At 47.6% G+C, this 23968-nt stretch overlaps 1 protein-coding gene and 1 pseudogene across 1 annotated transcript in view; one reads left to right on the top strand and one right to left on the bottom strand.

The window, feature by feature from the left end:
- The window catches only part of agbl4 (AGBL carboxypeptidase 4), a 608965-nt gene that overhangs the window by 489204 nt on the left and 95793 nt on the right, over positions 1–23968 (top strand). The window lies entirely within an intron of this gene.
- LOC147122130 (uncharacterized) lies at positions 15899–22844 on the bottom strand (annotated as a pseudogene).

Raw genomic sequence — 23968 nt, 5'->3', positions numbered from 1 at the left:
CTTTATCCATATATGTATCCAACATTACATCAAAAAATCAACTAATCACCCTAGTGTATTCCCTTAGTGACTGTCCTGTGTGTGCCTTTGCCTATCCTAGTAATGATATGCAGTGCTACCCCAGTGGCTGCAGCACGGCTGGTGGAAGGCTGCTGACTTTCAGTGGGGGACACTGCAGATGTCCTTGCAGGATGACCTCGAGGAGCTGGAGGCTGGGAGTGTGATAGCGACTGACGGTGTTTCTTCTTCTTCTTCACTCTCCTCTCCATCTTCTAGGTTAACCACTGGCTGGGCAGGCTGAATTTCTTGGGTGTCTGAAATGAGGAAGGCACAAGGGTAATGTCATGGTGAGGGGAGGGGGTTAAAGCATGAGGTGCATGCTTACACCATGTGCAGTTTTATTATCAGAGGAGATGGTGGGATGAGGGATAAGTGGTATGTGAGAAGAAGGTTAACGTATGAGGATACCAGCATCTTGTACTCTTTCAGCCACGCTGCTGGCCAAGGGCTCAGCCATGCCCCTGCCAGCCCCATCTCCTCCAAGGGGTCAGGTGAAGCTAATAATGTGAGGTGTGCCTCATGTTTGGTAGAGATTGTTGGTAGGTGAGTAATGGCAGAGGTGGGTGGTATCGTGCATTGAGCAGTGAGTGAGGTTAGTGGTGCAGTTGGCAGAAGATGCCCTTTGAAGATACATTCACTGACATTGAGTACTCGTCTGAGGTCATGAAAATTTTTTGGGCACTGGAACCAGGTCATGGGGGCAGCATTCCTGGAAGTGACGGCCTGGTCCCACATCCTTCATTCTGGATGGCCTCCTGGTCCCCTGTGGGTAGAGGGCCTTTCTGTTGACCCCCTGCATAAAGCTTAAGTGCTGCATCTGAAACTCTGGGTGCCCTTTCTCTGACCTGTTGAGCCATTTGTGTTAGTGCTGAAGCACTTCTAGCATATTTCATCTTCAGAAGACAGCTCAGCTTTAAAGGTTGCAGACTGCCTAGTGCTGAAGGAATTTTAACTTTTTTCTCTGCAGAAGGCAGCTCAGCTTTAAGAGCTACAGACTGCCTTGAAGAGGAGCAGGCTAGCTTTAATTAAAACTAGCCTCGCTCCAGTGATGCGAACTTTGGCCCCCTGTTGAGCGCACAGCCTGTCAACAATGCGTTCCACGCTAGGCTCTGCGTTCCTATCATAGTAATTAGCAGGCAGCACCAAATTGATGTGCTGCCTGCGTTTAGCTTGTGCCCGTTTTTTAGCGTTTTAGCGTTATTGAATTTCATCCCCTTTGTTCCTCATCCAATGAAAGGTTATGTTTACGATAATTTTGTTCTATGATAGAACACCCTTTGATAAACTAAGAGAAGAAGAATATGGTTCTAAAATAAGAGAGGATGGCCTAGAAATTCAGTTTTGCCAGTTTTGGGGCGCTAACGTTAGCGCCCGCCCGACTTTAGCGCCCGCCCCAAAGTTGCGCCACCTTCGCCGAAATTCAGTCGCTTCGCCCTAAGAGGTTGCTGGAGCGCTAAAAGAGGCGTTACACGACTATCTTTAGGTGCTAAGCCGGCAGTGCAGAGGGATAGCGCCGAGGCGGGGCGCAGCGCGGGTGCGGTCATTTTTTGATTGACAGCAGACCCCGTGGCGCCGGCCAGCTCTTAAAGGGGGAAGGGACGATTTGGTCTGCTGCCACACCCTGCACACTGCAGCTTTCAAACTAGGCCTCAACACTGCTGCTGAGCCCAAGGAGCCATGGCAACGCATGAGAAGGCCCGTGAGCGTGCCCTGCGCTTCTCAGAGCGCGATCTGGATATCATGCTGACAGCATTGGAGAAGAGGCGCAGGATCTTGTTCCCAGACACTGGCAGGAATCCCACCCATCGCGTCTACACCAAAGCCTGGAGGGAGATCGCCACCAGGGTGTCGTCCTACGGCGATGCCCCCAGGGATAAGGTGCAATGTCGGAAGAAATACAATGACCTGACCAGGATTGTCAGGGTGAGTACCCTTTCCACTCTCCTCCTCATTCTTGCATGTACACCTGACATGATGGGCAAAGGGAGCTGAAAGGCCTAATGGGCAGCCCTCAGCCAGCAGCTTTGGGACAGTCATGAGCATCAATTGCACATTCTGCACTTTACACACTGGCCAAGCTATTCCACCATGGGAGGCAATGCACACTAGATCAGGGCTACACTCTGGCCAAGCTATTCCACCATGGGAGGCAGTGCATACTACGTCACGGCTACACACCGTACTTAGAGCCCGTTCTTTCTCTTGCAGGCTAAAGTTGCGAATAATCGTAAGCGCCGCGACATCACCGGGGGAGGCCGCCCCAAGTTCCAGAAGCTCACTCCCCTGGAGGAGCGCGTGAGTGGCCTCATGGGAGGCCGGGTGATTGTGCCCAGAGCGTGCGGAGAAGCCGACCCTCCGCTGCCCGGCAATGGTAAGGACCTCACCTTTTGGCCCTCTCTCATCGCACTTGCGCATCCGAGCTACCTCCTTTGCCACTGTGCCACCAATGCACTGAATGCCACCAGTCATGACTCCCTCGCTGATGCCCTCTCCTCACTCTGAAGCTACTCTTGTGCCTTCCTGCTTTCAGCTGGTGACGAAGAGCTCCCTGAAGCTGCCAGTGACAGCCCCTCCGAACAGGAGGAGGAGGAGGAGGAGGAGGAGGAGGAAGAGCAACCCGGACCATCAGGGGAGGACTCAGGTCCCGCAGCAGAGGGCGAAGTGTTGGACACGTCTTCCCTGGATGAGAGCCTGGAGCAACTTTCGGAGGGGAGTGCAGCTGCTGGGACCAGTGGCGTCCAGCCACCCAGGAGGGCTGCGGGTGGGCCGCGGCCTTCCCCCCAGAGGGGGGAAGGATCGGAGGGGAGTGCAGTTGCTGCGGACATTCGGCGCCAGCAACGTGGCAAGGGTCGCCTAGCTCAGACCCCTGCTCCCCAGCAGGAGAGTCCCGCCTCCAGTCCGGCCACCTTCACCTCGGAGGAGGCGCGCCAGCTGGACAAAATGGCCGAGGATTCGGACCGCCGCCACACAGAGCTCATGCAGGTGGTGGGATGGATGCCTGAGGCCATCGAGTCGCTGGCGACCAGTGTGCGGGAGTTTGGGGCATCAAATGCCGAGAGTGGCCGGATGATGATGGAGGTAGTGGAACGGATGCCTCCGGCGATGGAGTCGCTGGCTGATGCCGTCAAGTCAGTGGCGCATGTGATGCGGGCGCAGACCAGGGCAACAGGGGCACTCACTGCTGTCACATGCGCTGCCTCAGCCAGGCATCGCCAGGACACCCGCCGCGCTGCAGCAGCACAGCGATCCGCCCTTCGGCTGATTGGTGCGGATCCTGCAGTGCGGGCCCGGGCGAGTGCCAGCGTGCGACATCACCAGCCAGCGCCTCCAATACGCCAGCTTGCCCACATTGCGCCATCCGTCGCCGCCACTCCCCCAGTGGAGCATCAACGGCAAGCGGCTGGAGCTGATGGTGGGCAGGCACATGTGCGCCAATCAACAGCCGGCCCCTCGAGGCCCAAAGCCCGTGTAGGCCGCCCCCCAAGGCCATCTGGCGGAAGGACATCTGACCCTCAGGCGCCTTCCCCCAGCCTCGCAGCAGCCACTGGGCAGAGCTTGCGGAGGAGCAGCAGGCCGGGCAGGGGCGCCAAAAGGCTGGACAAGGTCTCGCCCTCGCGGGCCACTAAGTAGAGGGTGTGGCCAGCTTTCATTTTATATGGCGGTGGACATCTTTATTTTGGCCATGGTTGTTTTGTTTATGGGTATGTTTTTTGCGTTAAGGCCGAGGTTGAGGCCTGGTTTGTTCAAATGTGGAGTTACTCCTCCCCAGGTTGTGGGAGTGAGTCGTTTGTTGCACTTTTTGTGGGGGCCGTTGATTGTTTTGGGGATTCATGTGGGAAGGGGTTTCATTTTTGTCAAAAATTTTTTTATCTTTATTCAGACAGTGTCCATGGTTGTTCTTGTTAGTCTTTGTTGCCTTCGCCGGCTGAGGGCTTGCGGAGCGGCTGCATTCATCTTCCTTCATGGCCACAAGGCATTCCCTGACAGGGGGCTTAGAAGTTACGTTCAATAAGCTGGCGACGGACGGCCCTTGGACCTTGTCGCTCCCTCCTGGGAACGTACTCCTCCTCCTCCTCCTCCTCCCCCTGCTCCTCCTGCTCCTCCTCCTGAGGTGGTGGTCCAACGTCAGGTGGCAGTGCCTGAATCCTGCGGAGAGCCAGGTTGTGTAGCATGCAGCAAACTACGACAAATTGGGAGACCCGGTGCGGCGAATACTGCAGAGATCCGCCGGAACGATCAAGGCAGCGGAACCGCTGCTTGAGGACCCCAATAGTTTGCTCGATGATGTTTCTGCTCGTTTGATGGCTCTCGTTGTATGCCTCTTCAGCAGCGGTCCTGGGCGCGCGGAGTGGGGTCATGAGCCAGGTACACAAAGGATAGCCTTTGTCCCCGAGTAGCCATCCTCTTGGGGGAGGCTGTGCCTCGAACATGTCATGCACAGTACTCTGCCGCAGGATAAAGGCATCGTGGCAGCTGCCTGGAAAGCGGGCATTGACAGCCAGGATGCGCTGCTTGTGGTCACACACCAGCTGCACATTGAGAGAATGGTAGCCCTTCCGGTTGCGATACTGCTCGCCATGCTCCAGAGGTGCCCGCAAAGCCACATGCGTACAGTCAATGGCGCCCTGCACCAAGGGGAAGGCCGCGAGTCTTGCAAATCCCACTGCACGCTGATGCTGGCTCTCCAGGGCCATGGGGAAGGAGATGAATTGGCGTCTCCTTCTGAAAAGGGCATCGGTCACCTGGCGGATGCAGCGATGCACGCCGAACTGGGATATGTTAGCTATGCCCCCAGCAGCGGATTGGAAGGAGCCGGTGGCATAGAAGTTCAATGCCACCGTCACCTTCACTTCCACCGACAGAGACGTCCTGCACCTGAGCTTTGGACGCAGATCTCTGCGAAGCAGGTGGCAGATCTCTGCAACCACCTCCTTTCGGAATCTCAGCCTTCTTACACATCGCGCGCCACTCATGGTGAGGTAGGAGCGCTGCTGGCGGTATACCCTGACTGGGTAAGGCCTATGTTGCCGACGCCTGTTGCCCCCTCTGCCTCTAGCCAGGGCTGCCCCTCTGACCGCGCGTCTGCGAGCCCTACGCACATGGCGCTGAAACTCCGCGTTGGCACCCCATGCAACCCCCATCAAATGCTGGCAAACAGTCAAATTTCCAACAGGGCACTTGCAGCGCTTTGGCCTGAGTCCAAAAATACCTGAGCTATTGCTGCGCGAAACCAGTTAGCTCTCCTCCTTGTTGTGTGTCCAGAAATCCGTTGCACAAGAGTGTTTGCTGCAAAATGGCTGCCCTTTATACTGCAGGGTACGTGCCCTTTAATTTGCGCTCCCCGGGGCCCGCGTCGGCTGTGTTGCATTCCATTTTACAAACGCTCTGGCTGCCAGCTGCACAATGGGGCGGTCCGACTGAAGTTTGGAATCGGGGCGCGCAAAGGGCGTTGCACGAGGATGTGACGTCATTTTCTGCGCGCGCAGCCGGGCGGGCGCTAAACTTTGCGCCGGCGCTAAGGGTCAACTTAATTTGGGGCGAGGCGCAAACTGCGCTGCACCCGGGCGCTACACGCATAGCGCCCGAAATTCACTTCTCTTAAGGCGCTAACTGCTGGCGCAACCAACTGAATTTCTAGGCCGATATGTTGATAAGTTTGTTTGCTTTAGTGGCTTTTTCTCTTATCAAACTCTTGGTGTTATTTCAGTGAGTATTGTCTTTTGCAAATTTAAGACTGAATTTCAAAAAATGCTAATAGAAATTATATTGCATCAGATTTTATAGTGAGGCATTATCACTTCAAGCAATCATATGGATAGCGTTGCAGTACTCGTGGTTTCTTATTTTTGAATTTAAATATAAAATGATTACCACTGCCTTTTTTTTAGAAACAGTAAAGTGGAAAATGTAATATTCACACATTTACATTTACCACAAGTTCACACTTGAAATTGTTGATTGTTTTTTCTATTTGGCAGATATGTATATTTCTTTTTTGTGCACGTATAAGGATTCTATGTATTATGATTAAGACCTTTTTTTCATAATTGTCAGATTGATTGGAACAATTGGCTGATAATGAAAGGCAGCTTGCAGACTGATATCTAGAGATGTCATCCTCTGCATAATACAGCATAATAATACAAAGGTTTTCTTGGTCACTACTTAAAGTTAATTGGCTGCATCTGTTGTTGGGAACAACAGAGAGGAATAAGATTCCCTTGGCACCTAAGCAGTTTATTCAGGATTAAGCACTGTCACAGCAGCTGATATCTGAATATTTCTGGGTCCTTATGTTGTTCCTAATGCAAACCAATAGATGCAGATGCCAACATGGGAAATCTATAAAGGCCTCTCCCAGAATTCTTTGTTTTTCTAATAGTTGCCCATCGACAACTTAGGCTTATATCAGCAATGTCAGTAATTATTATGCTGATGACTTTCCCTGAAAGGCATTTGCCTGAACCAAGGGACAGAGAATCCATTTTTCAGGCGCCAGGGAGTCCAGGCAGAGGCTGGATTTGTAAATGTGCCTGGAAGAGAGGAAAGTGATTAATATGTTTTATAGATAGGCTGCCTCCTCACTCGTCATAGTCCTGCCAGCAACTCTGCTCCCCTGTGGTTCCACCTTGATCAGAGATAATGGAAACAGATTAAAAGTTTGAAGCCTGAAGCTTCTCCTCTGAACTGACATTACTCACAGGCCAAATGAGCTGATGGAACACCTGCATATGCAGTGATTGGGATGCATATGAAAAGGCACCACTGTGAACTTACAATAGTAGTAACATTGCAATAAGAAACAACGTTATAGTGACTAATTATCCCACTTACCTATTGCACAGTTTGGGTGTACACTTGTTATACCAACAAAATTAGTAATGTATCTTGTGTTTTCTTTTATCATTACGTAAAACTGCTAGTTAATACAGTTTCTGTTAAAAAATGAAGGTGTTGATGCTGTGAGAAAGTGTATAAGCATATACGCATGAACGCACAGAAACGTCGAGGGGAATTTTAACCCCAAAATACGGGTGGGTTAGGGTCGAGTGGGAGGTTAAAGTGTCAGAAAACTGATTCCCGACCCCAACTCACATCCAACCTGCCCACTTCTGGTTTTAACGCAGGTGGGACGGAGGGGCAGGCAACCAACCAGCTCCCAGGAGGCAGGTCGCCCATTTAGATATTGTAATGAGGCTAGCGTGCCTCAGTTTTAACCACCATTTTAAATTTAACTCTGGCTGGATGGGGTCCTCAGGCCTCAGGGAACCTGCCAGCTTAAGTAAGGTGAGGACTGCAGGATCCAGGAGGCAAATGCCTTTACACTTACCTGCTGAATCCAGCGTCCCTGCTTCACTCACTGCCTGCGATCGGACTCTTCCTCCACCACCCGAGGCCTCCGATCCTCTCCCTGAGTCCATTTCAGAGGAGTAATGACAGGGAACGCTGACCGTTTTGCCGTCATTACGACACCAAAATCCAGGCCAAATAATTAATTTTCCATAGCCACTGATGCCTCAAATAAGGGAAAAGTTAAGTACTAACCACTGGTTATATGATACTTTGCGACATCTAGTGGTGTTAGAGGTGGTTAGCTTATTTTTACAAAGTCTTTGAAGAAACTGTAGTGTATGTGCCTTTAAGAGCCCCAGGTGTGCTGTAATGCCAGTAATGGCCACTCGGGCTATATAAGCCTGTATATTGTGTATATCCGTTAGAACCCCCCCCCTAGACTTTGCTTAGTAAACACCTATGAACCAACTCCTGTCTTCAGTGTCTTTATCAACACACGGACACTACAGTGGCGACGAAGTGGAAGCGGACTTACCTGCAATTCGGCAGCACCTCCAGGACATCGATTCCTCGGGCATCCAGAAGACTCAAGAAAGTGAGAGAAGCTGTGGTTTCACCAGCTGGCCAAGCTGGTGGCAGGTACTGCGCTAATCCTTCCTGGGCGTCAGGCTGGGGCTCCAGCGGCTGGCTCTACAGCTGAGACAGGCAGCGAAATCGGAGGCAAGCAATAACGGACTGGGAGGGAGCACTCGGGAGACGGCCGGCGCGGCAAGCAGGTCAGCGTTCAGACCTGCAGAGAAAATCCGGCGGGAACGAGCCTCCAACTGTAAACAAAGAACGGAAACCGCGGGAAACAGCGTTGTCATCGGCAGCAGCGGTGGGAAAGCGCGGGAAGCGTCATATCTTTGCTGCTGAAAATAAAGAAAAGCGCGGGAAGCGCCATATCTTCTCGGAAATGCCTAAGTCTGGCAATATTGATGCTTTTGATAGCGAAATAGAGGATTGGACCACATACGTGGAAAGAGTAGAGGTATATTGCACTGCAAATGGAATAGAAGATGAAAAAAAAGCTTCAGTACTGCTGAACCTAATGGGCGCAAAGGCATACGGGCTGTTACAAAATTTAATCACTCCAGCCAAACCAAGGGACAAGAATTTTAAAGAAATTGTTGATACCCTGCAGGAGCACTTGGACCCAACACCGCTGCTTATAGCAGAACGATTCAAATTCTTCAAGAGAAATCAACACAAGAATGAAAGTAATGCTGATTACCTAACCGAATTAAGAAAGCTATCAAAGTACTGCCAATTCGGGGCAGGACTAGCAGATTATCTTCGAGACAAATTCGTTTGCAGTCTCTTAAGTGAAGGAACACAAAAAAGGCTGATTTCTGAAAAAGATTTAACATTGGACAAAGCTTTCAGTATGGCTGTATCATACGAAGCAGCAGCAAGAGGAGCTGCAGAGATACAACAAAAGACACAGGACTTCAGCACCCATGAAATGACACAGGGTTTCGAAAGATGTTATCGCTGCGGCAGATCCACCCATAACCAGAAGGACTGCTGGTTCAAGGACAAAGCATGCAGGCAATGCGGAAAGATTGGACACATTGCACGGGTATGCCGATCTGGACAAAATAAATCCACAGACAGAAAAAAAAAAATCAATAAAGCAAAGTACAGGAAGGTACAAATGATGACGGACAGTAGCTCAGAAGAGCGATAGCGACTCCGAAAACAAGAGACTAAGCTGTCTCAAATTACATAATGTACTTGCCAAAGATGATTACCAAACCATTTGGGTTACCCTCACGATAGCAGGGTCCCCTGTTAAAATGGAGCTAGATACAGGATCAGCTCTAACCGTAATAAATCGCCGGGATTACGAGAGGCTATTTTCGAATATACCTCTAAAAGACACATCCATTATCTTAAAAACATATACGGGGCAGAAAGTATACCCCAAAGGAAAAATAAGGGTGCCTGTTGTATACAATGGCAAAGAAATACGAAAGTTGTATTTATACATTCTACAAGATGGTGGTCCACCATTGTTGGGACGTGAATGGATCAGAAAGATACGTTTAGACTGGCACTCCATCCAGGCACTGAGGGTGACCAGTAAGAAAATAAACAATGATGACATCATACCTGAACGATTAAAAGGCATCTTGGCCAACGCCAAAGAAGTGTTTCAAGAGAAACTAGGAACCTTGAAAGGCATCACCGCCTCAATAAAAGTGGAAGATGCAGCAATTCCCAAATTTTTTAAGGCAAGACCGGTGCCATACGCAATTCGTCCAGCAGTCGAGGCAGAGCTGGAGAATTTGGAAAAGGCAGGCGTATTATCCAAAATAGATTGGAGCGAGTGGGCAACACCCATCGTTCCAGTCATGAAAAAAGCATTGAATAATGATAAATCTGAAGAACAGAGAAAAATTCGCATCTGTGGAGACTTCAAGGTGACTGTAAGCCCGGTCCTTCACACAGTACAGTATCCTCTTCCGAGGATAGAAGATATTTTCGCCTCACTATCCGGAGGGAAACGTTTCACCAAAATTGACTTGGCACAGGCATATCTACAGATGGAGGTTGAGGAGGCCTCTAAAAAGTATCTCACGATAAACACACACAAAGGCCTGTACCAGTACAATCGACTGGTTTTTGGAGTAGCATCAGCTCCAGCTTTCTGGCAAAGAGCTATGGAGCAAGTCCTGCAAGGGATTCTGGGGACTCAATGCTACTTAGACGACATCCTTCTAACAGGAGAAAACGACAACGAGCACCTTGCCAATTTGGAGCAGGTGCTCACTAGGCTGAAAGAACAGGGCCTACGAGCAAATCGCCCCAAGTGCGAATTTTTCCAAAATCAGATATCATATTGTGGCCACATAATTAATAAGGAAGGGTTGCATAAGTCACCTGAAAAAATTGAAGCGGTCATAAAAGCCCCAGCACCTGAAAATGTTTCACAATTAAGGTCGTTCCTGGGATTAATAAATTACTATCATAAATTTTTACCGAACTTATCAACTCTTCTACACCCTCTTAATGAACTTCTACAAACAGGAGTGATTTGGAAATGGAACGAAGACTGTAAACGTGCCTTCCATAAATGCAAAGACTTAATCACATCCGAAGAAGTTTTGGCTCATTACAACCCATCACTGCCAATCAGACTGGCGTGCGATGCATCCCCTTACGGCATAGGAGCAATATTATCCCATAAATTCCCTGATGGCTCAGAACGGCCGATAGCTTTTGCGTCACGCTCATTAAACTCAGCTGAGCGTAACTATGCCCAAATCGACAGGGAAGCACTCAGCCTGGTATGGGGAGTGAAGAAATTCAACCATTACCTACACGGACAAAAATTTACCTTGTTGACTGACCATCAAACCCTCATCTCCATATTCAACCCTAAAAAGGGTGTTCCCATTATGACAGCGCAAAGGCTACAGAGGTGGTCCCTTTTTCTAGGGGCACACCAATACAACATAGAATACAAAGGATCAAAACAGCATGGGAATGCTGACGGTTTATTGCGCCTACCGTTGCCAACGGTAGAAGAGGCACCTACATTAGACCCAGTAGAGATGTTCCACTCAACCATAGTGGAATGTCTACCAGTAACAAATTCTGCCATTGAAAGGGAGACGAGAAATGACCCGACTCTCTCACGGGTCTACGATTTAACAGTGAAGGGATGGCCAGCACATGGCGAACCACTGTTGCCAGCATTCTCGCAAAGAAGAGAACAGCTGTCAGTGTGCCGAGGAACCTTGATGTGTGGATCCAGAGTGGTGATTCCACCCAAACTCCAGGATAAAGTGCTAAAGGAGCTTCACGAGGGGCATCTGGGTGGAGTGAAAATGAAGAACCTAGCTAGGGCGTTTGTATGGTGGCTAGGTATTGATGGAGACATCGAAGAAATGACCAAGAGCTGCCTAGGATGCCAGAAGGTCCAAAACACTCCACCACAAGCCCCTCTACATCCATGGGAGTGGCCCTCATCTCCCTGGCAAAGGGTGCACATCGACTTTGCTGGTCCATTTATGGACTCAATGTTCTTAATCGCGGTTGATGCACACTCCAAGTGGCCGGAGGTAATAAAGATGTCCTCCACCACCACGGAAAAAACCATCACAGTATTAAGGACCATATTTGCCAGGAATGGGCTGCTGGAACAGATATGTTCTGATAATGGACCGCAATTTGTGTCCGAAGAATTCAGAAAGTTCTTAAAAAACAATGGGGTTAAGCACTACACGTCCGCCCCATACCATCCCGCCACCAATGGATTGGCTGAAAGGTTTGTCCAGACCTTCAAGAAGGCCATAAAGGCCATGGGTAATGAAGACATAAAACTTCAGCACAAGGTGGATAACTTCTTATTCGCATACAGGAATGCAACACATATGGTTACCAACCAAACTCCCGCCATGATGTTCTTCAATAGAAACCTAAGATGCCGGCTGGATTTGGACAAACCCAACATCAGAAGGGACGTGGAGAACCGGCAGTTTCAAGGCATGAATGAAAGGCCAACTAGAACCTTCCAGATAGGTCAACAAGTTTTGGCCCGGGACTACCGTACCGAGAAATGGCAGCCTGGAACTATCTGCACACGACTAGGACCACTGATGTATACCGTGGACATCGGAGAAAGCATCATAAGGCGCCATGCTGACCAAATCATAAAGTCATCCGAAAAGGGACAACCTACACCACAACTCTATACGTCTAACGATGAAGTAGAGATACCCATATCTACCTCCGATCCGGTGATACTGGAACCCGATGAACCCGACACTGGCATTCAAGCCGAATCAGCCTTGCCAAAAGAACCTACTACACCACCAGAAACTACTACACCCCCGAGGCGTTATCCGGACCGAGTCAGGAAGCCTCCTGAGAGACTGACTTATAATTAATTAACTACAGCAACGTGTATATTATTTTTCTTATAACATGTAATTAATAATTACTTAAAATATGATGTACTGGTTAGCTAAAAGGGGAGGAATTGTAGTGTATGTGCCTTTAAGAGCCCCAGGTGTGCTGTAATGCCGGTAATGGCCACTAGGGCTATATAAGCCTGTATATTGTGTATATCCGTTAGAAACCCCCCCAGAATTTGCTTAGTAAACACCTATGAACCAACTCCTGTCTTCAGTGTCTTTATCAACACACGGACACTACAGAAACAGCCAATGCTATCAGCAACAAAATATGCACATTTTGGATGGCAATGCCTTGAAGGTAGTAAACATAGTGGCCTAGAAATTCAGGGGTTTAACGTGGCCATTAAGGCCCGTTATAAAGAAAAATTGGCAGCCATCTCACTTGCGCCCGCTTCCGGTGAGTCCCACGCTCGCTGCAGAAATGGAAATGAGGCAGATCGTGACAACACTAATTTGACGCACGATCTGCCATTTTCGACGTCGCTGCTCCACTTACCTCCCTCTCATAATTATGACCAGCTGACGAAGCATTCAGTAGCAGGAAGGAGTCTCCAACAGTGCTATTTAAATGGATCATCAGCAACAACTTACAGCTGACATGCTTTTTCACTTCTACTGGGTCTGTCTAAGTTTCTGCAAGTCTTGGAGCTTTCTAAACTTGTTTAAAGTTGCTGAGGTCACAGGGAGTGTTGGTGCAAGTGGAGAACGCCTTGATTCTCATTTAAAGGCTTCTGCTCACACCACTTGCTCACAGTCATAGGGGCTCTACTTGCAGTCCCCCTCGCACTCGAGTATCTTTGGGAGATGGAGCGGAGGCAGCGAAGAAGATGCGCGCAGAGGGAGGAGGAGTAGGGCCAGGAGGGCTCTCAGCAGGAGGCCTTACCAACCTAGGGTCTTCCGAGAGCACTTCTTTTACCTCCACGTAACCCAGGAGCAGCAGATAAGAGAAGTAAAATAGGGGAACATATAGGCAATAGTGACCATAATATAATATGCTTTAAGATGATAATAGAGAAGGACATCATTATGACAAAAAACAGGTGACTACATTAGAGAAAAGCTGATTTTGAGGGGCTGAGAATAGAACTTGGGAAGATAAAATGGGCAACAGTATTGGCAAATAATGATGTAGAATGACAATGGGAAACATTTAAAATGGTGTTCAGCAGAGTGCAGGAAAAATATATTCCGCTAAAAGGAAAGAACAAACTAAACACTAATGAGACTCTATGGATGAATAAAGACGTAAGGGAACAATTGAGGTTAAGGAAAGAGGCATACATTATGTACATAGACAAGAGAAGAGTGCATGATAAGAGAGAATATGAAGGGATTAGGAGAGAAGTCAAAAAAACAATTAGGAAGGCAAAGAGGAACTATGAAATTAAATTTTCAAGGAACATAAAACAAAATAGTAAAATATTTTACAGGCACATCAATAAAAAGAGAAAGGTTGGTATGGGAATAGGGCCATTAAGGGATAGACAGGACAATACCACAGGTAATGATAGGGAGAGGGCAGAAATATTAATTCACTTCAGTATTTACCAGGGAGACAGAACAGGTGGACATGGCATTGGATGACGAGATTAGTAATGAGATAAGTGCATTTAAAATAAAAAAGGGGATATATTAAACAAACTAATCAAACTCAAAGAGGATAAAACCCTTGGTCCAGATTGCATCCCCACATTTTAAAAGAATCTAGGGAAGAGATAGCAGAGACATTACTACACATATTTAATAATTTGTTAGAAAAAGGTGTAGTGCCAGCGGACTGGTGGATAGCTAATGTAATACCTATATTTAAGAAGGGAGATAGAACATGTCCAGGGAATTATAGACCAGTCAGCTTAATATCGGTGGTAGGACAAATAATGGAATCCCTACTAAAGGAGAAAATAGAAGAACATCTAGAATTGAAAAGTATAATAATGAATAGTCAGTATGGATTTCAAAAGGGAAAATCTTGCTTGACCAACCTTACTGAATTTTTTGAAGAGGTAACAGAGCGAGTAGACAATGGTAATGCAGTAGATGTAATTTATCTAGATTTTCAAAAGGCCTTCAATAAGGTACCCCATAATAGACTAATGAATAAGGTCAGAGAATGCGGAGTCGGGGACAAGTAGCAGAATAGATTGCTAGCTGGCTTCAAGACAGAAAGCAGAGAGTGGGAGTAAAGGGGAGCTATTCACAGTGGCAGAAGGTGGGTGGTGGTGTTCCACAAGGATCTGGGACCACTGTTGTTCACAATTTACATTAATGATTTAGATATTGGAATCAGAAACACAATTTCTAAATTTGCGGTTGATACCAAATTGGGGGGAATAGTCAATACTGAGGAGGACTGCAACAAATTACAGGAGGACATTAATAAACTTGCAGAATGGGCAAATAATTGGCAAATGAAGTTCAACACAGATAAATGTGAGGTATTACATTTTGGTACGAAGAATAGGGAGGTCACTTATCACTTGGAGGATGCGAGTCTAGGTGGGGTAGAGGAAAAAAGGGATCTTGGAGTACAAATACACAAATCACTATAAGTTCCGCCACAGGTTAGCAAGGCCATAAAAAAAGCAAACCAAACACTAGGGTTTATTTCTGGAGGGATAGAATTGAAAATTAGGGAAGTTATGCTAAACCTAAATCGACCACTCTTAGAGTACTGCGTGCAGTTCTGGTCGGCATATTATAAAAAGGATATAGAGGCACTGGAGAGGGTGCAGAGAAGATTTACAAGGATGATACCAGAAATGCAAGGGTATGCATATCAGAAAAGGATGAACAGGCTGGGTCTCTTTACTCTTGAAAAAAGAAGGCTGAGGGGTGACCTAATAGAGGTCTTTAAAATTATGAAAGCTTTTGATAGAATGGATACAGAGAGAATGTTTCCACTTGTGGGGAAGAGCATAACTAGAGGCCATCAATATAAGATAGTCACCAAGAAATCCAATAGGGAATTCAGAAGAAACTTCTTTACCCAAAGAGTGGTGAGAATGTGGAACTCGCTACCACGGGAAGTGGTTGAAGCGAATAGTATAGATGCATTTAAGGGGAGGCTGGACAAGTATATGAGGGAACTGAGGCTTACGCTGATAGATTTAGATGAGGAAAGACGGAAGGAGGCTCGAGTGGAACATGGACTGGTTGGGCCAAATGGCCTGTTTCTGTGCCGTATTTCCTATGTAATCCTATGCATTAGGAGGCTCCGCTTCACCAAGAAGGTGGTCACAGGACTCTGCCACATCCTGCAACCACCAGACCTACACCCTCAGTGCAGGGCGACGATGGCTCTCCCAGTAGCAGTCTAGGTCACCATGGTCCTCAATTGCTTTACCAGCGGATTCTTCCAGTCTGCAGCAGGAGACATAGCTAGCATTTCTCCATTGCTCACCACTTCCCCATCATGTCCCCCTCTGTCGCAGAACATCACAGCATCCTCCTGGGCACAAAGCTGAAATGAGAGCCTCCACAAAACACACATTCCAAACAAAATTCATAAAATTATCTAAATCCAATCGAAATGACAATCTCAACAATTCACCCTTGTGCATTCTCTTAGTGTCTGTCTGTTATGTTCCTTTATCAACTTCAGTGCTGCTACGCAGTGCTCCCCCTGTGGCTGCAGCATGGCTGGTGGAAGGCTGCTGACTTTCAGTGGGGGAGACTACAGATGGCCTTGCAGGACGACCTCGACCAGCTGTGGACCTAGAAGGCTTGGCTGTAGACTGCGCCACCTCGGCATGGGCGGCAGCAGTCTGGGCTGGCTGGCTGATAGGCAGCGGCAAGGGCAATGGCGGAGTGGCAGTGGTGGGAGTAGGAATGCTGTCATCCTGATAGAGGACAGCAGCTTCTTGCCCCACTGAGCCACTGCCACTCCTCCGGGGCGGCGCTTCAGCATTCCTAGCAGTCTGTTGGACAGATTGCTGGCCAGCTGCAACACCCTGCAAGTCCTTTTCGACTCTCGTAAACCCAGTGATGATGCCAGGAGTCTGAACTTGCATGGCTGCAAGCTAAGCATGCAGGAGAGCAGTCTGCACTTCCACTGCAGCAGTGAGATGTCAGGTCGCTTCCGCCAGTACTGCAATGGAAGCTGCAAGATCACCCATCACATCCAGCATCAACTGTGGGTCCACAAGATCGCTCTTGGAGCTGTCCCTCAGTTCCATCCTAAGCTCTGCGGAAAACCCCATCCAATGTTGGAGCCGGACTCCTCCATGATCCTTGACATTGACAAAAGGCTCTTTGGCAGGCTTGCCATTGCACCTAGCATTTCCATGTGCATGTCCATCACCCTTCTTCTGAAGGCCAACCCTTTGAGGCCATCATCTGAGTCCTGTAGAACAGAACTCGTGCATAAACTCGGCCTCCGGGGAGCTGGCACCCGAGCTACCCTTTCTCCCTGGCCTTGCTGCAGCGCAATTGTGCCCGGTGCCTCACCATGTGCAGATCCCGCCTCCATACTACCCTCTACATTCCGCACAGTGCCGTTTTATGAGCTGGTGCCTGCAAGTGTCAAATGCAGTGCCGGTGTCTGTTTGTCTTCTTCGTCTCCTCCGTCAATTTGCTGATGATGAAGAACAGGCTGTGCTAGGAGCACTTCTTGGGTATCTGAAAGCAGAAAGGCACAATGGTTGGGTTGTGGTGAGGGGAGTGGGGGAAAGCAAGATATCCATGCATAGATCATTAGCAACTTGTCAGTGAGAAGAGATTGTAGAATGAGGGGAAAGTGGGATGTGAGAAGCAGGATTAGTTATGACCATGCCATCATCATCAGCAATGCTTTCAACTTCTCCGCTGGCCACGGACTCTGTCACTGCCCCTCCAATGATTTCAAGGACAGATTCCTCAAGATCCGTCCGGTTCTCAATTGCGGCTTGGCCACCTCCCATCTGTTGTTGCTCTCTCCTGTTGTGTGCCATCTTGGCTTGCAAGAGAAAGGGAAGTGTGTCAGTGAGTGTGGTGCACTGTGTTTGGTAGACATGCCTGCCATGGTTGAATAGCTGTCATTGTGTGCAGGGTGTGAACATAAGAACATAAGAACATAAGAAATAGGAGCAGGAGTAGGCCAATTGGCCCCTCGAGCCTGCTCCGCCATTCAATAAGATCATGGCTGATCTGATCCTAACCGCCAATCCACTATCACAGAACCATCTCCTGAATCTAACAGAATTAGACACACGAAATAGGAGCAGGATCAGGCTACACGGCCCCTGGGCCTGCTCCGCTACCCACAGGGCCATGACCAATCCGAACCTAGACTCATGTCCAAATTCCTGCCCGCTCCCCGTAACCCTTAATTCCCTTTACTTCTAGGAAACTGTCTACTTCTGTTTTAAATTTATGTAATGATGTAGCTTCTACAGCTTTTTGGGGCAGCATATTCCATGGACCTACCACCCTCTGAGTGAAGTAGTTCCTCCTCATCTCAGTTTTGAAAGAGCAGCCCCTTATTCTAAGACTATGCCCCCTAGTTCTAGTTTCACCCATCATCGGGAACATCCTCCCCGCATCCACCCGATCCAACCCCTTCACAATCTTATATGTTTCAATAAGATCGCCTCTCATTCTTCTGAACTCCAATGAGTAGAGTCCCAATCTACTCAACCACTCCTCATATGTCCATCCCCTCATCCCCGGGATTAACCGAGTGAACCTTCTTTGTACTGACTCGAGAGCAACTATGTCTTTTCTTAAGTATGGACACCAAAACTGTACGCAGTATTCCAGGTGCGGTCTCACCAATACCTTGTACAACTGAAGCAATACCTCCCTATTTTTATATTCTATCCCCCTAGCAATGAAAGCCAACATTCCATTGGCCTTCTTAATCACTTGCTGCACCTGCATACTAACCTTTTGAGTTTCGTGCACCAGGACCCCCAGATCCCTTTGTACTTCAATACTTTCCAGTTTCTTGCCATTAAGATAATAACTTGCTCTACGATTTTTCCTGCCAAAGTGCATAACCTCACACTTTCCAGTATTGTATTCCATCTGCCAAATCTCTGCCCACTTACTTAGCCTGTCTATGTCCCCTTGCAGGTTTTTTATGTCCTCCTCACTCACTACTTTCCCTCCCATCTTAGTATCATCTGCAAACTTTGATATGTTACACTCGGTCCCCTTCTCCAAATCGTTAATATAGATTGTAAAGAGTTGGGGACCCAGCACTGACCCCTGCGGAACACCACTAGTTACTGATTGCCAGTCTGAGAATGAACCATTTATCCCAACTCTCTGCCTTCTGTTAGATAGCCAATCCTCTATCCATGCCAGAATATTACCCCCAATCCTGTGATTTTTTATCTTAAGCAATAATCTTTTGTGTGGCACCTTGTCAAATGCCTTTTGGAAGTCTAAATACACTACGTCCACTGGTTCCCCTTTATCCACCCTATATGTTACTTCCTCAAAGAACTCCAGCAAATTTGTCAAACATGACTTCCCCTTCATAAAACCATGCTGACTTTGTCCTATTAAATTATGATTATCCAAATGTCCTGTTACTGTCTCCTTAATAATGGACTCCAAAATTTTACCTACCACAGATGTTGGGCTAACCGGTCTATAGTTTCCAGCCTTCTGTCTACTGCCCTTTTTAAATAAGGGTGTTACATTAGCAGTTTTCCAGTCTGCCGGGACCTTTGCCGAGTCGAGGGAGTTTTGGAAAATTATTACCAATGCATCCACAATCCCTACCGCCACTTCCCTCAAGACCCTAGGATGTAAGCCATCAGGCCCAGGTGATTTATCCGCCTTGAGTCCCATTATTTTACCAAGTACCACTTCCTTAGTGATTTTGATCGTGTTTAGCTCCTCCCCCCCCTTTAGCCCCCTGTTTGTCCAGTGTTGGGATATTCTTAGTGTCTTCTACTGTAAAGACTGATATAAAATATTCATTCAGTGTTTTTGCCATCTCCATATTTCCCACCATTAATTTCCTGGTCTCATCCTCTAAGGGACCAACATTTACTTTAGCCACCCTTTTTCTTTTTATATAACTATAAAAACTCTTACTATCTGTTTTTATATTTTTTGCTAATTTACTTTCATAATCTATCTTCCCTTTCTTAATCAATCTTTTTGTTATTTTTTGTTGTCTTTTAAAGTTTCCCCAATCCTCTATCCTCCCACTAGATTTGGCTACCTTATATGCCCTTGTTTTTAGTCGAATACTATCCTTAATTTCTTTACTTAGCCACGGATGGCTGTCTTTTCTTTTACACCCTTTTCTTCTCAGTGGAATATATATTTTTTGGAAGTTGTAAAATAACTCCTTAAATGTACACCACTGATCATGTATCGTCTTACCCTTTACACTATTTTCCCAATCCACTCTACTCAATTCCGCTCTCATACCTTCATAGTCTCCTTTATTCAAGCTTAGCATGCTTGTTTGAGATCCAACCTTCTCACCCTCTAATTGAATATGGAATTCAACCATGTTATGGTCACTCATTCCAAGGGGATCCTTTACTAGGACATTTTTAATTAATCCTGTCTCGTTACACAGGACCAGATCTAAGGTTGCTTGCCCCCTGGTCGGTTCAGTTACATACTGCTCAAGAAACCCATCCCTAATACACTCAATGAACTCATCCTCAAGGCAGCCCTGCCCAATTTGATTTGTCCAATTAATATGATAGTTAAAATCCCCCATAATTATAGATGTTCCCTTATTACAAGCCTCAACTATTTCCTGATTGATACTCCGTCCAACAGAGTTGCCACTGTTCGGAGGCCTATAGACTACGCCCACTAGTGTTTTTTTCCCCTTATTATTCCTTACCTCCACCCAAACTCTTTCATTATCCTGATCTTTTGACCCAATATCATTTCTCTGTATTACAGTGATTCCTTCCTTTATTAACATAGCCACCCCACCTCCCCTTCCTTCCTGCCTGTCCTTCCTGATCGTTAAATAACCTGGTATGTTTAATTCCCAGGCATTGTCACCCTGCAGCCATGTTTCTGTAATGGCCACAAGATCATACCCATATGTAGTTATTTGTGCCATTAACTCGTCTATTTTGTTACGAATGCTACGTGCATTCAGATAGAGAACTTTCAAATATGTTTTGTGACACTTAGTTCCTGCTTTTGCCCTTTTTATTACTTTACCGTTTACTCCATACCTTCTGCCCCTTCCTGACATGCTCTGGTTTTTAATTTCCCCACTGCTACCTAAGTCTATGACCTTCTCTGTTGTCATTTTTATTATTTGCTCTCTAGGAACCTCCCCTCCACTAGTTAGTTTAAAGCCCTCTCTACAGCCCTAGTTATATGATCCGCCAGGACTCTAGTCCCAGCACTGGCCAAGTGAAGCCCGTCCCAACGGAACAGCTCCCTCCTGCCCCAGTACTGGTGCCAGTGTCCCAGGAAGCAAAACCCATTTCTCCCACACCAGTCTTTGAGCCACGCATTTAACTCTCTAATTTTATTTGTCCTAGCCAAATTCGCTCGTGGCTCAGGTAATAATCCAGAGATTATTACCCTTGTGGTTCTGCTTTTTAATTTGGCCCCTAGCTGCTCAAACTCCTTCAGCAGAACCTCCTTCCTTGTCCTATCTATGTCGTTGGTACCAACATGGACCACGACAACTGGATCCTCCCCCTCCCACTCCAAGTTTCTCTCCAGTCCAGAGGAGATGTCCTTAACCCTGGCACCGGGCAGGCAACACAGCTTTCGGGACTCTCGCTCTCGGCTGCAAAGAACTCTATCTATCCCCCTAACGATACTATCCCCTACCACTACAACATTTCTTTTAACTCCCCCCACTTGAATTGCCCCCTGCTCCACGGTGCTGTGGCCAGGTTGCTCATCCTCCCCACAGTCCCTGTTCCCATCCTCACAGGGAGTAAGAGCCTCGAACCTGTTGGACAAGTGTAATAGCTGCGGCTCCTCCAACACTACCTCCTGGATCCCCGTACCTGCCTCACTTCTAGTGACACCATCCTGACCCTGGCCACGGACTACATCTGAATTAATTAATCTAATTGGTGTGAATACCTCGTGATACACAGAGTCCAGGTAACTCTCCCCCTCCCTGATGTGTCTCAGTGTTTGAAGCTCGGACTCCAGCTCTTCAACACGGAGCTGGAATTCCTCGAGCAGCCAACACTTACTGCAAATGTGATCACCGTGAGCATCAATGGTGTCCACCAGCTCCCACATATTGCAGCAGCAACACATCACCTGATCTCCCATTCTATGTAATTAATTAAATTTATTAATATTATTCTTAAATACCCTCTGCCCCGATTCTAGATGGTGAATATCACACCTTAGAAACTATAAACCAAAGAGATTTAAGCTTAAAAAGGGAGAAATACTTACCAACCAATCACTTACCCGCTTTCTGGTGACGTCACACTTGGATTACTTTTTACCTCTCTCCTTCCCTCTGAGTTCCCAGACTGGAGATTGGTAAACCTTACCTGGTCTCTGGGACTTTTATAGCCCCGCTGCTGCTGCTGAATTCCCGCCAACGCACTGAGGCCTTACCTGGTCTCTGGGACTTTTATAGCCCCGCTGCTGCCGCTGAAACACCCGCCGACGCACTGAGGCCTTACCTGGTCTCTGGGACTTTTATAGCCCCGCTGCTGCCGCTGAGTTCCCGCCGACACACTGAGGCCTTACCTGGTCTCTGGGACTTTTATAGCCCCGCTGCTGCCGCTGAGTTCCCGCCGACACACTGAGGCCTTACCTGGTCTCTGGGACTTTTATAGCCCCGCTGCTGACGCTGAGTTCCCGCCGACACCCTGAGGCCTTACCTGGTCTCTGGGACTTTTATAGCCCCGCTGCTGCCGCTGAGTTCCCGCCGACACACTGAGGCCTTACCTGGGTCTCTGGGACTTTTATAGCCCCGCTGCTGCCGCTGAGTTCCCGCCGACACACTGAGGCCTTACCTGGGTCTCTGGGACTTTTATAGCCCCGCTGCTGACGCTGAGTTCCCGCCGACACCCTGAGGCCTTACCTGGTCTCTGGGACTTTTATAGCCCCGCTGCTGCCGCTGAGTTCCCGCCGACGCACTGAGGCCTTACCTGGGTCTCTGGGACTTTTATAGCCCCGCTGCTGCCGCTGATTTCCCGCCGACGTGAGATGTGGGTGTGAGTTGCAGCAGTCTTAAGTGTGTGAAGGTGAAGTGAAGCTATGATTGTGAGGAATGAGTGATGATTGTTGGTAGGTGAGTGATGGTGGTATGGTGCATTGAGCAGTGTGTGAGACTTGTGATGCAGATGATGGATATGGCATTTGCTGAAGCCTTCACTCACCGTGACCAGCCATGTGAGGTCATTATACTTTTTGCGGCACTGGATCCAGGTCCTTGGGACAACACTGGTGGCCATGACATGATTGTTCAATCTCTTCCCATAACCTTCTACAAATGACCTTGGATGGCCTCTTGCCTCCCTACCGGTAAAGGACAGCCCACCTTCGTTGGACTCCCAGGACCAAGGCCTTCAGTGCAGCATCTGAAAATCGTCTAGCTTGTTCTCTTGGTTGTTGATCCATTGTTTCTCCAGACTGTCAATGACGTGCTTCTGCAACAAAGCACCTCCCCTTTACCTACCCTTTAAGTAGTGGAGAGAACCTACTAGGCCAAACTTTATTGGCCATTGGACTGCACCCGCAGCCTCCCCCCCTCCCCCATTGAGTGCTAATCCAATCGGCAGCATGTTTAGCGCTGAGATCTGCACTCCAATCATGTTAATAAGCAGGCAGCACGAATTTTGCATCACCCGTTATCGCGCCTTATCCAATTTCTATGCCAGTGTCCTTTCTGGCTGACAATGCGTCAGTTAATTATGAGAAAATCATTCTGTATTTTTGAACTTAAAAGTATCACAACTTAACTTACTGCGAGCAAACTGCAGTGCTCAAGTATTCCCTAACACAGCCAAGCATAGATGTAAGCTGATGAAGTACGATGTAGAGAGTTTGGCAGCAAGATTTATAATGAGCTTTCAAACTCTGTTAAGAAGGTGAAGGAACTTCAGGAATGTTTTGAATTTGTGGAGGAAGAATACCGTGATCTTCTGCGACCTTCTCCAGTGAGGTGACTGTCACATTTCCAGCTGAGATTTTGAAATGCTGGATAGCCGTGAAAGTGCACTTCATTTCACAAAGGCAAGATAATACTCATGCACTGATATGGAACTTCATCGCTGACCAAGGACATTAGCTGATAAGTGACGAAGACCTGTCTCTTTCTGACTGCTATTTTTACTTTGTGCACAGGTATATGAATGTTTTTCACACTGCAATCAAAGTGCTTGAAAGTGATGTAATTCAGGCCATAGACTTATACAGTGTGATAGAAAATCTGAGAGCTAATTTGATGAACAGGCTGCGAAACAACTTATTTTCAAAGTGAACCAGAATTTGAAGAAATTGTCAATCACTCTTCAAACTGCATTTAAATCTGATGCATTAAAGGTGTACGAGAGAAGCATTAACTTACGGGAGAAATGGTTCCCCTTCCATACAAGACCTCTGAAACACTTCACAGTATTTGGTCTTTGCACTCAATTCACATTTAAGGACCTGGTGAACTGTGCCAAGGCTGCAAATATAGCAGAACTGGATGGAGAAACATTGTACGGAGAAGCACAATTTTGTGTGCTCCATGAAGTAAT

Source organism: Somniosus microcephalus, chromosome 3 (genome assembly GCF_052327205.1).
Source record: "Somniosus microcephalus isolate GS21.2 chromosome 3, FLI_Smic_1.0, whole genome shotgun sequence".
Classification (NCBI taxonomy): domain Eukaryota; kingdom Metazoa; phylum Chordata; class Chondrichthyes; order Squaliformes; family Somniosidae; genus Somniosus; species Somniosus microcephalus.
The sequence above is the reverse complement of the archived record's forward strand: the minus strand, read 5'-3'. Positions and strand labels throughout refer to the sequence as shown.